A 13,472-nucleotide genomic window follows, 5' to 3' on the forward strand; every position below is an offset into this window, starting at 1 on the left:
ATTTATAAAGCTATTACTGGACTACTCCCTTCATACCTCTGCACCTACCTCACTTTTAAATCAAATCCATCATACAGTTTGCGCTCTCTGGACTTTCTATCTACGTCAGTCCCCTTAACTCGTACTGAGTTTGGGAAGAGGGCCTTGATGTACTCTGCTCCCTCTGCATAAAACAGTCTTCAAAAAACACTCAAATTGCAGGAACTCATCACTATTAATGATTTTAAAACTCGGCTCACAAGTTTTTTAATGGCTAATTTTGGAGTGTGTAAATGTTTCACTGCATAGTATTTTATCATCATCACATAATTGTTCTTTTAGTGTGTATTGTGGTGCACTGTTGTGTTTTGTTTTTGTTTAACATAATCTTATCCCCCTCCTCCTCCTCCTCCTTCTTCTTCTTCTTCACCTTCTGGACTGTATTTGTCTCTTTTTCCTCATGTCTGTGCTTTCTTTTTAGGTTTGTCTTATATTCTGTTTTTTACTGCTGCCATTTTGGCCAGGCCTTGCTCGAAAAAGAGGTCATTTGATCTCAATCAATTCTTTCCTGGTAAAATAAATAAATAAATACAATTAATAACTATAATAATAACAGTGACAATAATATTATTAATAATAATAATATCAATAATAATAATACAGCTCACTGCAGCAGGTGCATGAGGAAGACAAATTATATAGGCAGCAAATCAAAACGATCAAAACAGCATGGTCTGTACAAGTATTTAAAAAACAATCTTTTTGAGCCACTGTGCATCACGTCAAGTCATTAAGTTACATTTTTAATTTCTGCTAGACTAGCTAGTGGCAACTTAACCACGGCCTCCTTCTGAGATCCTGAGATGTCAGAGTGGTGGTTCTTTGCTCACACTTGGCCTGTTTGCACCCATAGACACACCAAGTAACTTCTCCTTTAGCCAACATTATTAGTGCCATAAATTCTTTAAAAATAATAACGTCAGTACTGGACGCCAGTCTGTAACTTCCTGCACATTAATCATGCGAAGAGGAAGTAAGACAAACTTTAACAGCTTGACTTCTGCTGCCTGATGACCACAGAGGAACATTTGCTGTAGAGACGACATCTCCTCCCTGTTGTAAGTAGAACTATTCAATGATATGCCATTTATTGAAACATGTACAGACCTTCTGTTAATGTGTTTTATTTACTCTGAAGTCACACAGGGATGAGAGGAGCAGCTATGAGTTTGAAAGCAGCAGTGATATTTATCGATATTTATTGAATTTATTGGTGATTGAACTTTGCTGTCTCTCTTTTGACATTAAGATGTATGAATCATTTAATTCATGAAACAATGATAAATAAGAGTACACTTTCAATCAGTGATTGTTAAACTCTGTTTAAGGTGCACTGGCTGACTTCAGAGTTCCTAAATTTACTCAGCAGAAAGAGTCTCTGTTGTGTTTTTGTTTGTAAAAACGATCAGTTCTGTGGTCCATGTTTGACCTGATTGTGTTTCCTGATGTGCTCTGTGTTTCAGTGGTGAAGGGAGAGGATACCTGGAGAGTGACTCACTCTTCTGCTCAGATCTGTGCCGTCAAAGGATCAACAGTGGAGATACCCTGCACCTACACATACCCATCAACAATAAGACAACAAACTACTGTAGTTCAAAGCAGATTCTGGTTTACTAAAGACAGGTATGAACCTGTAGATGTGAGAACAGACCCAGACTACTCAGGTCGTGTTGAGTATCTTTTTCATGAGAACGTCTGCACTCTGAGAATCAAAAACCTGACAGAGAGAGACTCAGCTGTTTACAAGTTCATGTTCACAACAAACCAATCAGGAGGAAGTTTAACTGGTGATGAAGGAGTCACTTTGTCCATCACAGGTAACATTCTCATTTTAAGTATTTTTCACACATTTTCAGCATTAAGTGTATGGAGAACTTTGCAGCTTATTTTTCTGCACATTGCCTTAAACATCAATTTAATACTGCTCTCTATACTGGTGTCTTTAAGAGAAACTTTGGGGAGATTTATGCAGAAGTTTTGCTGAACTCCCTGATAAATAACTCATCAAAGACAAATCGTCAACACCTTTTCCAGCCAGAGAATGGGACACAGACTGACAACCTGATTTTGATGCTCTTTTGACCACACTGCAGCTGTCCTCCACTCATTGCTAGCCTTCACTCCTGTGTGAAGGGACCATCTACAAAGTGCAATACTGACTCCAAGAGACAAAACTATTCCCAAAACTGTAGGTGCATCAAAAAGAAAAATCAAGTTAATTTTTTCAGTAATTTCATTAAGAAAACTTTCAAATATTCTTTATGTATGGCAAATAGACTGAAATATATCAACCATTTGTTTTATTCTTGATGATTATGGCTTATAGCTCATGGAAATAAAAAAATCCAACACCTCAAAATATGAGACTATTACATACGACCAATCAAAACAAAGGATTTATAAAACAGGAATGATGATTTTCTGAGAAGTATGTTCATTCAATACTTGTTTGGTGCTCCTTTTGCATGAACTACTGTATCAAACAGCATGACATGAAGACAATCGGTCTGTAGCATTGCTGAGGTGTTATGGAAGCCCAGGTTGCTTTGATAGCGGCCTTCACGATGGGTCTGGTGTCTCTCATCTTCCTCTTGACGATTCCAATGATTCTGAGATCCTACCAGAGTAAATGCACATTCAACACACAACTTTTTGTCAGAGTGGTGGTTCTTCTCTCAAGCTCCGCCTGTTTGCACCCACACACACACACACACACACACACACACACACACACACACACACACACACACACACACACACACACCAAGTAACTTCTCCTCTGCTGCAGCTGCTGATTGAACACGTTTCTTTGGCTGCATTCTCACACATTTTATCTGAACTGCTGTCTGATGGTGTCTTTACATGGAGTTACATTAAAGATACTTGATATTCTTATCCTTAGAAAGCCAACCTCGTTAGTGCCTTAGATTCTTTTTTAAAATAACGTCAGTACTGGACGCCAGTCTGTAACTTCATGCATATTCATAATGTGAAGAGGAAGTAAGACAAACTTTAACAGCTTGACTTCTGCCGCCTGATGACCACAGAGGAACATTTGCTGTAGAGACGACATCTCCTCCCTGTTGTAAGTAGAACTATTCAATGATATGCCATTTATTGAAACATGTACAGACCTTCTGTTAATGTGTTTTATTTACTCTGAAGTCACACAGGGATGAGAGGAGCAGCTATGAGTTTGAAAGCAGCAGTGAGTGGATTGGTTATCTTCCTTCTCTCTGTGTCAGGTACTGTATATCCTCACTAAAACGTTCATCACTGAACGTATTTGGATAAGGCTTAAATTGTTTTTAAAATGATAAAAGAGTAGACTCTTTAATGTTCAGGTTTTTTAGATTGAGTGTTAGATATGATGCAAACTGTTAAAGACATGTTTGCTTCTGTTTCTTTCTATAATTAGATTGTTTTGTCTCACTAAGTTTCTAAGTCTTACGATGTGTTTTTAACGTTTTCATACATTCAACATCCGTCTGCATCATTTTTCACAAACAGTGAAGATTTTTGGAGTATTTTACAGTAAGAGAAGTTCTGAATAACTAAAGCTGCAGAATTCAGTAACTTCCAGCTGTAAGAGTCTTTATTTCCTTCATGAGAGAACAAGATAACATCTCCAGAAAAAGGGAACCAAAGTTTGCAGATGCATTAAGTTTTGTATGACGTATGTGTGATGTTTCCGTTCTCTTTCTGCTTAACAGTTAAGTGTCCTGATGAAACAGACTCACACGTGATCTTCAGTTTTCTTCTTTTCACACTAACCTGACCACAGATTGAACAGAGAGGAAACAAAGACAAGAACACTTCAGACACAGCCACTAAACTGCATTTACATTCAGGTCCAACGATTTCCTCGTCTGTAAGCAAACAGTTTGTCTTTGCAAAGAACATTTTTACAACAACCAAGTTTGTTAAATGTATTTAAGTTATCTTGTAAGATGCACAGAGTTACATTTCTTCTAAAATCAGAAATCATTTTTTTAGTTTCTCGTGTGTTTAAAATCAACGAGTTATCAGAACAGCAGTTGTAAAAGTGATCTCCCTCAGCTCTGTAATTGGTCTCATTGTCATTTAAAAAACCTTTCCAAGTGACATCATCTGCAAAAAGTTGCTCTAGAACACACTGCAAAGACTTCAGCCATTGGCCAACCACCCCGTACGTTCTGCACATGCGTGAGGGGCGGCGGTAGCTCGTTGTTATGATACTAGAAGACCATTTTCACACTGCTGTCACTCAACACTCGTATTATAGGTCTCTCTCTCTCTCTCTCCCTCTCTCTCTCTCTCTCTCTCTCTCTCTCTCTCTCCCTCCCTCTCTCTCTCTCTCTCTCTCTCTCCCTCTCTCTCTCTCTCTCTCTCTCTCTCTCTCCCTCTCTCTCCCTCTCTCTCTCTCTGTCTCTCTCTCTCTTACTCTCTCTTTCTCTCTCACTCTCTGTCTCTCTGTCTCTCCCTCTCTCTCTCTCTCTCTCTCTCTCTCTCTCCCCTCTCTCTCCCTCTCTCTCTCTCTGTCTCTCCCTCTCTTTCTCTCTCACTCTCTCTCTCTCTGTCTCTGTCTCTCTCTGTCTCTCTCTCTCTCTCTCACACTCTCTGTCTCTGTCTCTCTCTCTCTCTGTCTCTCTCTCTCTCTCTCTCACTCTGTCTCTCTCTCTCTGTCTCTCTCTCTGTCTCTCTCTCTCTCTCTCTCTCTCACTCTCTCTCTCTCTCCCTCTCCCTCTCTCACACTCTCTCTCTCCCTCTCTCTCTCACACACCCTCTCTCTCTCTCTCTCTCTCTCTCTCTCTCTCTCTCTGTCTCTCTCTCTCTCTCTGTCTCTCTCTCTCTCTCTCTCTCTCTCTCTGTCTCTGTCTCTGTCTCTGTCTCTCTCTCTCTCTCTCTCTCACTCTCTCTCTGTCTCTCTCTCTCTCTCACTCTCTCTCTCTCTGTCTCTGTCTCTCTCTGAATTTGTGCAATACAAATAAAGATTGATTTAGATTGATTGATTGAATTCAATTCAAACAACTTTATTAATCTCTCTTGGGGCAATTGGTGTGGAGCAGCCCGTACACATGAGAAGAAAACACAAACAAAAACAAGTTGACATACAAACAACAGATTACACAAGGAGTTAAAACATGAATAGGACCTACAGGAGACACTAATATTAGACAGACTGATTACAGGTCAGCCAGACTGAATACAAAATAAACACAAGTGCTGTGTGCTGAGGTAGCAGTCTCAATTTAAAAAACAGCTTTCATTACTGATTGAGATATTTTACAGCAACAGGGACAAATTACTTTCTATAAATGTTCTTTTTAGCACGGGGTATTGTGTTTGCCCTGAAGGCAGCAGCTGAAAGAAGTGATTTAAAGAATGGCTGCTGTCCTCTAAAATGTAGACACTCAAACGTTGGACTGCTTTGTCGTGGTGATTGAACTTTGTTGTCTCTCTTTTGACATTAAGATGTATAAATCATATAAATCATGAAACAATGATAAATAAGAGTACACTTTCAATCAGTGATTGTTAAACTCTGTTTAAGGTGCACTGGCTGACTTCAGAGTTCCTAAATTTGCTCAGCAGAAAGAGTCTCTGTTGTGTTTTTGTTTGTAAAAACGATCAGTTCTGTGGTCCATGTTTGACCTGATTGTGTTTCCTGATGTGCTCTGTGTTTCAGTGGTGAAGGGAGAGGATACCTGGAGAGTGACTCACTCTTCTGCTCAGATCTGTGCCGTCAAAGGATCAACAGTGGAGATACCCTGCACCTACACATACCCATCAACAATAAGACAACAAACTACTGTAGTTCAGAGCAGATTCTGGTTTACTAAAGACAGGTATGAACCTGTAGATGTGAGAACAGACCCAGACTACTCAGGTCGTGTTGAGTATCTTTTTCATGAGAACGTCTGCACTCTGAGAATCAAAAACCTGAGAGAGAGAGACTCAGCTGTTTACAAGTTCATGTTCACAACAAACCAATCAGGAGGAAGTTTAACTGGTGATGAAAGAGTCACTTTGTCCATCACAGGTAACATTCTCATTTTAAGTATTTTCTTCATTTTCAGAGTTAATACTACTGTGAATCTTTTTGTTTTTGTTTATTTTAATGTTCTAACTTTCTTCACATGTTCAGACCTTCAGGTGCAGGTGGAAAGAAAAAGGAATCAGGTAGAGCTGAAGTGTTACAGCAGCTGTAATGTGGCTGATAATCCTTCATATGTCTGGTACAGAAATGAAAAAAAAATGATTGCAGAGACGTCTTCTATTAGAGTCTCTGTTCATGAGAATAACAAGTATTCCTGCTCTGTTAAAGGACGAGAGGATTACCGCTCTCCTGAAGTCTGTAAGTTTACTCCACAGTGTTTGACTTTACTTTTTATAACCTGTTAACTCTTCCTCATTTTAACGTTTAAAAAGTTTGACCTGACATTGATTTTCAAAGTAAATGAAAAGTGTTTTCTCCTCCAGATGCTCCAAAGCTTCCCTCTGTGTCAGTGAGTCCCTCTGCTGAGATAGTGGAGGGCAGTTCAGTGACTCTGACCTGTAGCAGTGATGCTAACCCAGCAGCTAATTACACCTGGTTCAAGGAGGATGAAGACTCACCAACAGCTTCAGGACAGATCTTTAACATAAACAACACAAGTCCTGAACACAGTGGGCATTATATTTGTATCGCCCAAAATACCAGAGGACGTCACATCTGACTGTTTTGGAAGGTAAGCTTCACCCACACTGTTTCACAGGTCATATGACTCTATGACAGGAACAGCGGTCTAAAGGAATAACAACACTCTGATTCAGTCGGGAAGGCCACCCAATAGACCTCCGTAAAGGTTCTCCATTAGTCAGTCTCTTGGTATAACTAAAGACTTCCTCGATTGAATTCTTCACAGGACGCCTTCCAGAGACTCCGAGAGGGGTTCAGTTTAGTTTAGAATTTAGAATATATATACATGTACCTGCAAAATGCATCTACCTAAACATACACACACATAAACAATAAGCAAATAGAACAATCAAAGAGTTACAGGAGGAACATAAATCAAATAAAATGTATAGCTTGTTGGATGGCAATAGATGAATTTACTCGGTCAAAAGATACTGCTTTAATAAACATTTGAATTTAGTTTTCTTGTTTTCTTAGTTCATGTATCTTTGAAGTGAGTTCCATTCCTGCATTGCTCGAAACATTTACTGTTTGTTTAATTGAGTTGGTTGGTTCTTGCTTTAGGTAAAATGAAGTTCCCTCCTGTTGCATGCCTGGTTGAGTAGTTTTGAGATGCTGAACTAAACGTTACATTTTTAAGTCTTTGTCACAATAATGTTTTTGATAAATGTCAAAAGTGAGTATCGTAGTCTGTTTTTAACAGTAACAGGGTGTTTGTCCTTCGTTTGGGTCTTATTTCTTTTTCAATTTCACCAAAAGAAAATACAATAAGTTGTAAGAATGTGTTCATGACGTGTTTTTACTTGTAAGGTTAACTTTCTGTCTCTGTCTGTTTCAGCAGGAGGATGGAAACTGACGACTGCTGTGACAGTTCCTGCTATTTTCCTCATTATCATACTCATCTTTGTCGTCATATGGATCATGTGAGCAGTTCTTTTTCAGCAAATACTTGTTCATGATTAATGCATTGTACCCTCACAAACAACAATATGGTTTACTTTTCTATTTGAATGCACCTCACCAGAAAGAAGAGGGCCTGCAAGCAACCGTCTGAGCCCGGAGACAGACCAGAGAACAGTGAACAGGTGAGGAAGTCTCTGAATTTATGAATCAGGGACGGTTGAACTCTTGACATAGTGTTTGATTTGTTTGCCTACAGCAATGTTTGTCCTATTTGTTTGCTGTAAGTGCTTCAGCTTTTGCTCTCTCCATCCTGGTGCTTCACATGTTGGGTTTTTCCAAAAAAATGATGATTTTCTGAGAGCTCCCCAAAAAAGGAAAGTGAGACCTTTTGGGTTGCGTTGCTTTCCTGGCCATGATAAAGACACCCAAGGATCATCAGCATTCAACAAGGCAAACCATAACATTATGAACTGCTTTTAATGAAACACCAAAAACAGGATTGGTTTCTGATTCAAGTCTCAAGTTCCCTCTTTTGCTTTCAGTAAAATTACAACTTCTGTCTCTGTAAATAACTCAAGCCTTGAATCCTGTCTTTCAAAAGTCTGTCTGTAAATAATTGAATACTCTGTGTTGTCCGGTGTTCACAGATACAACCAGCAGAGGAGCAGGATGAGCTTCAATATGCCACTGTCGACTTTTCCAGGAACCAGGCTGATCCTCTCTACTCCAACATCCAACCAGTTAAACCCCAAACACACAAGAAAAAGAAAAAGAAGAAGGAAGAAGAAGAAGGAGAACAAGAGGAGATGGTTGAGTACTCTGTGGTTAACTTTAACAGCGGCGGTTCAGCCCAGAGGTAAAACAACTCCTCACATAACATGATCTTTAACCACAAAACTATTGTTTTCATCATTCTGTTTATTGTGTTTTCATCATTTACCGTGATCACTGTTGGCCTGTTATCATATAATCTCATGTCTTTCTTCTTCTCAGCACCAGTGGTCAGCAAGCTGCAGATCCAGCTGCATTGTACAGTACAGTCAACAAACATGGACGAAGAAACCTCTAGTTTACTCTCATCCAATGAAATCCTTACAGGAAACCACTTTGAGAATGAATCCTCGGGACAGACTCCTTCAAGAACGCAGCTAGACCTGCATTTAACAAATGACTTAAAACAGATAAATGATGTTAGTATTAAGCTTTGTGAATGACTTGCTGTGGTCCACCTGTAAAGTGATTATGAATTATTTTACAGGATTAATAATATGAGTTTTACATTAACAAGACTCAGGTTTCAACAAATCAAACAAGTATTACTAGTTAAAAAGTATTTACCTTTATTGTTAATTGTTGTTGTGAAGATTCTTATTTTGCATTCATCTGTTTCTTATTGTTTTGTGGGGGAAGCTTTTATTTTGGAGGCTGATTTGCTTCTTACCTGCTTTAAACCGGATATTAAAAGACTCAGGTAGGTAGACAGTCAGTGTGTTAATTGATTAAAAAAACTCACTGTTATCCACGCCCTCACATTTTAGCAACCAGCTGGAAGGTGTACAAGGTACAACCTTTGTAATCTTTATGATGTTTTCAGTGATTTATTTAAGCGTGCTAGCCTTCAGCTCAGCCATGCTATCTCATTCGCTCGCCCTTAGACCTTGGTTAATTGAGTCCTGTTAAATGTAGTTATTATGTTGATTTTTTTGCTAAATTTAATTGCTCATTTTACGTGTATTTAAGGCCTATAGTTATCAATACGTGATTTATATATATTCTTTGGTGTAGTTAGTAAATGTTATTAATATGGTTCTTTAACTTTGTTGTTTGACTTGGTAAAAATGTTCTAAATTAACCTGACTATCTATTTTTATACCTTATCTCTTGTTATGTGTTAATATTATAAATATTTATGGTCCTTTTCTCTGTTTTGGGTTTAATGGTTATTTGCATGTTTATAAAGTTTGTCTTTCTGTTGTGTTTTATGTACAGCTCTTACGGTTTGTTTGTGAGTTATTGCACAGCATGAAGCAAAAAAGTAAAGTAACATAAACCAACACATAAAGGATTCATCAATTGCTGTAGCTGGGTTTGCTACAGCTACCATGCCCATTCCAGGTGGTCAGATTTAAATGCACCTGTAGCCTGTGTGTGGTGTCGGTAAGAGAGCAGAAACACACCGAGCACAAAGGTTGTACTGTCACCACATGTTTGGCATTCATCTAAATGTCTGTAGTTAGTTCACCTGTTGCTTATATCCTTGCTTTTATTCACTTACAAGTTTTACTTAAATGGTTCTCTTGTAATGTGTCACAGATGTAAATGAGTAATGTAAAATGTTTACACTTCCTGAACCAAATTTCAATGAAATACTTCTGCAAACAATGTAAAAAGGGATCAAATGTAAATTTCATTTTTCCAAACAATCAGAGATGAATGACAAAATGTAAATGTCCTGACCCTGACTCTCTGATGTTTCACTGCCCTCTAGTGGAGAGGCTTTTATTCTCACATTCAGGCTTCATCATTCAGTGCTCCCTAAACGGGATAAATAAACATTTTAATTTATCATTTAATTTATGATATATGTATAATCCATCGAGCAACGCCCCCGAGTCTTCGTTACCCAGCTTCCCTGAGTCTCCACAGTCCCAGCAGCTGGTTTGCCATTCAAAGCCTCAGACTCAGCAACTGGCGTGCGAGCCTCATCCTTCCCACTTCCAAGAGCCTCAGCTAACAGGGTTCCCAGTGACCCAGTACCTGTGCTTCCCAGTAACTCTGCCCCCGTGCTTCCGCATGACCCAGCCTTCATGCTCTCAAGAGCCTGAGACCACCCAGTGCCCCAGAACCTCAGCCAACCTGTGTCCCAGAACCTCAGCCTGTGCTCCTGTCCTGCCAGAGCATCTTCAGCTCCAGCCCTCTTAACTTTCCTGTTGAGGCCTGGTTCCCCATTGGCATGTCTGTCCATTGCTGTGTCCCAGTGGGAGGCCTTACCAACAACTGCATCCCTGTTGTAGGCCCTGCCCACTCTTTTGGGCCTGTCAGTGGCCTGGCCTATACCTGCCCATGTTTTTACATTGACGGCAAGACAGAAATCTCCTCGCCGCCGCCTTCCCAAACTGCTCTCACCGTCCTCCCTCCTGAACTATTTGCGCTCATGCCCTTCAGGTTCCTGCTCTCCCTCTGCCCTGCCGCCCACCTGAACTTTTCTGCTCCCTGAACTCTAGCCCTTGGTTCAACTCAGCTGCAGACTATTAAACATCCTGCCTCAGTGCACAGATGAACTGTACAGGACTGTACAAAGATTAGTGGGATTCAAAAATAAATTTATAAATAAAATAAAAAAACTTTGTTCTCAGCATGCTTCTCTTTGAACTCTGTTCTGCTGCAAAATATTCCTATGAAATCTATTTTATCTTTCTATGATTAATCCACTTGACCAGCTCATGAGTACCCCCCCCCCCCCAAAAAAAGTATCCCGAACTGTGATTGGCTATTCACCCTGTCAGAGCTGAGACTAATGATAAAACTGACTCTTTTTTAAGGCTCCTGAATCAATGAATCATTTTTAATTGTTTGATAAATAGTTAAAATAATAATAATAAATACTTTGCATATCTATTTCACAAGACCGGTGCATAGGACGGTAATGCACACTGTCATACTTGCAATGAAGTAACTAGCATGTACAGGACCAACACATTGCTAATTCATGTAATCTTGCAAGTTTGACTGTGTGCAAATGGTAAGTACTTTAAATTTGGACTTTTAGCATACATCTTATTTTTGTGTCAATAAAGAATGAAGCTAAAAATGTATTTATGTTTCCATTATTTTGTTTTATAACTGAGATATAACAGGTGAATTTTAATAGGTTATTTGTAAAGGTAAATCATTTATTATTAGTTATTTGTGTGTGTTTTTGAAGGCCACCCCTGCGTCAGTCAGTGCACCAGTCGGGCTACCCCAGTGTTGATGCTCCTGCACCCAAGGGTCTCACATTTTGAAGATAACCCCTTGTTCAGTTTTTATGTCCTGTAAAAAATTAAGTTTGCACTAAAACAAGTTTGGTACCAACTGGACTTCTTTGTGATGTGAGTTCTTCCTGTTTGTCTTATCATATATGTTAATCATCTAAAGAGGAAGGAAATGTAGGCGTTAAAAACACCCTGATATCTGTCTTCTGTTCACTCACTGCAGAGGAGGACAGTCTTCTCTCAGACGATATCCTTCTTCAATGTAAGTAGAATAATTTATCAACATGTCTGATACTGTTTGAGTCCTGCTGTGTTCTTATTAATCTGCTAACATGTTTTATTGTCCCTAAAGTCACACAGAGAGATGAGAGGAGCAGCGATGACTTTAACTGCAGCAGTGAGTGGATTTATCGTCCTCCTCCTCTCTGTGTCAGGTACTTCATATCTACAGTTACATTCATTTAATCTAAAGAGGGAAATCTGAGAAGATGTGGGACTGATTAATGCAGACTGAAAATTGTGCTTGATGTTACAGGAAATCTTCTCAGAAACACTATAAACACAGTTTTAATGTATATCATTGTATATCTGTTTTAATGTCTAACAGGAAGATCTTTAGTTGGATCGCCTTTTTCATATTATTTCTTAAGCAGTTTGTTTGCAGAATCTTTCATACAGTTTTTATCGACATGTATTTTTTATCCTTTTTAACATTTTTTGGATGGAAACTTGTTTCCATGATGCGTTGACAGCTTTTAAGATCGTATTTTTAAGTATGAGTGTCTGCTCTGTTTCTCACACCTCATAGTTCTGCTTTTTTTAAAGTCTTCACACTTACTTCAACAGCAAACTTACCACAGACCATCCAAGTATGGCAAAAAGTCTTTAATAATCAATTCATAGTTTTCACATGACATCACACGCTTATGGAACCGCCCACCTGGCGGGCGATAAAGACTCTGTAGCTGAACGCTACTGAGAAGTTATTGGTCTCAGTGTTTTTTTATCAGTTTAATTTTTCCATGTTTCAAATGAGAGACAGTTGTTGTTGAATGTGATGCACTAACCGACGAGGAGACGAGCCCGGGTTGTTCTTCTACAGAATGTTTGAAAGAAAACCCAGAGAGGAGGAGATTGTGGATTAATGCTGTTAGACGCTCTGCTGTCCCTGTGAGGGAACAAAAGAACAGACTTCTCCTCATCATGACATTAAAGATTGTGTTAACTTGATCTAAATATTCCTGCCTTTAACGAACATTACTGCCCCAGAACACTGACTGACAGAGACCCAGATACTATCGTCAGCTAACCTTAACTTATGTTAGCTTGTTAGCACTCACCGATGTTTGGATGATGAAGAATTTCTTGCCCTTCACTTCCTAAACGAGCATTATTGACCCAGCCACATCAAAAATACATAAAACTGTCTTTTCATCCTACAATGGTGAAGGAGAGGGATTACCCTCTAAATATAACATCTCTAAAGTGACGTTCTTCTCTCTGATAATCAATACTTCCTCTTACAACCGTAAAGTTCACAGGTCTAAATAACACATTTAACGTTCTCTACACCTTCAGACTGGATGATGTCTGGTCTCAACGACTTGCAGATTAACTGTAGAAACAAGTGAACATCTTCTACTCTTCCTTTAACTGTATATACAAATGGACAACATCCCTCAGGCTCCTTCTGTTGAACAAGATGAAGCCAAATGATCCTCATGATGGGCGCTTACATATTGCATATTTGCAACCAGAGTCTGCGTAGTAGGGATCCACTGGAAGACGTCACGCTACTTCCTCTAACAAAAACATTTAACGTACAGAGAAACATACAAATCCCTCAGGTGTGTTCAGTCAACAGAAGAACAGATGCATGCATTTAGATTTCATTG

The 13,472-nt window shown here is 39.1% G+C and overlaps 2 long non-coding RNA genes across 2 annotated transcripts; both read left to right on the forward strand.

Annotated features, from left to right (window-relative positions):
- The first annotated feature begins 1,406 nt into the window (after positions 1-1,406).
- On the forward strand, positions 1,407-3,284 carry LOC136180449 (uncharacterized). The gene is made up of 2 exons (XR_010667100.1): positions 1,407-3,124; positions 3,205-3,284. It is a non-coding gene; the product is annotated as an uncharacterized lncRNA (long non-coding RNA).
- Positions 3,285-4,951: 1,667 nt separating this feature from the next.
- On the forward strand, positions 4,952-9,594 carry LOC110005875 (uncharacterized). Its single transcript, XR_010667097.1, has 7 exons — positions 4,952-6,061; positions 6,167-6,376; positions 6,502-6,749; positions 7,539-7,623; positions 7,725-7,785; positions 8,251-8,459; positions 8,597-9,594. It is a non-coding gene; the product is annotated as an uncharacterized lncRNA (long non-coding RNA).
- The last annotated feature ends 3,878 nt before the right edge of the window (positions 9,595-13,472 follow it).

This window comes from Labrus bergylta, chromosome 1 (assembly GCF_963930695.1).
Source record: "Labrus bergylta chromosome 1, fLabBer1.1, whole genome shotgun sequence".
NCBI classification, from domain to species: domain Eukaryota; kingdom Metazoa; phylum Chordata; class Actinopteri; order Labriformes; family Labridae; genus Labrus; species Labrus bergylta.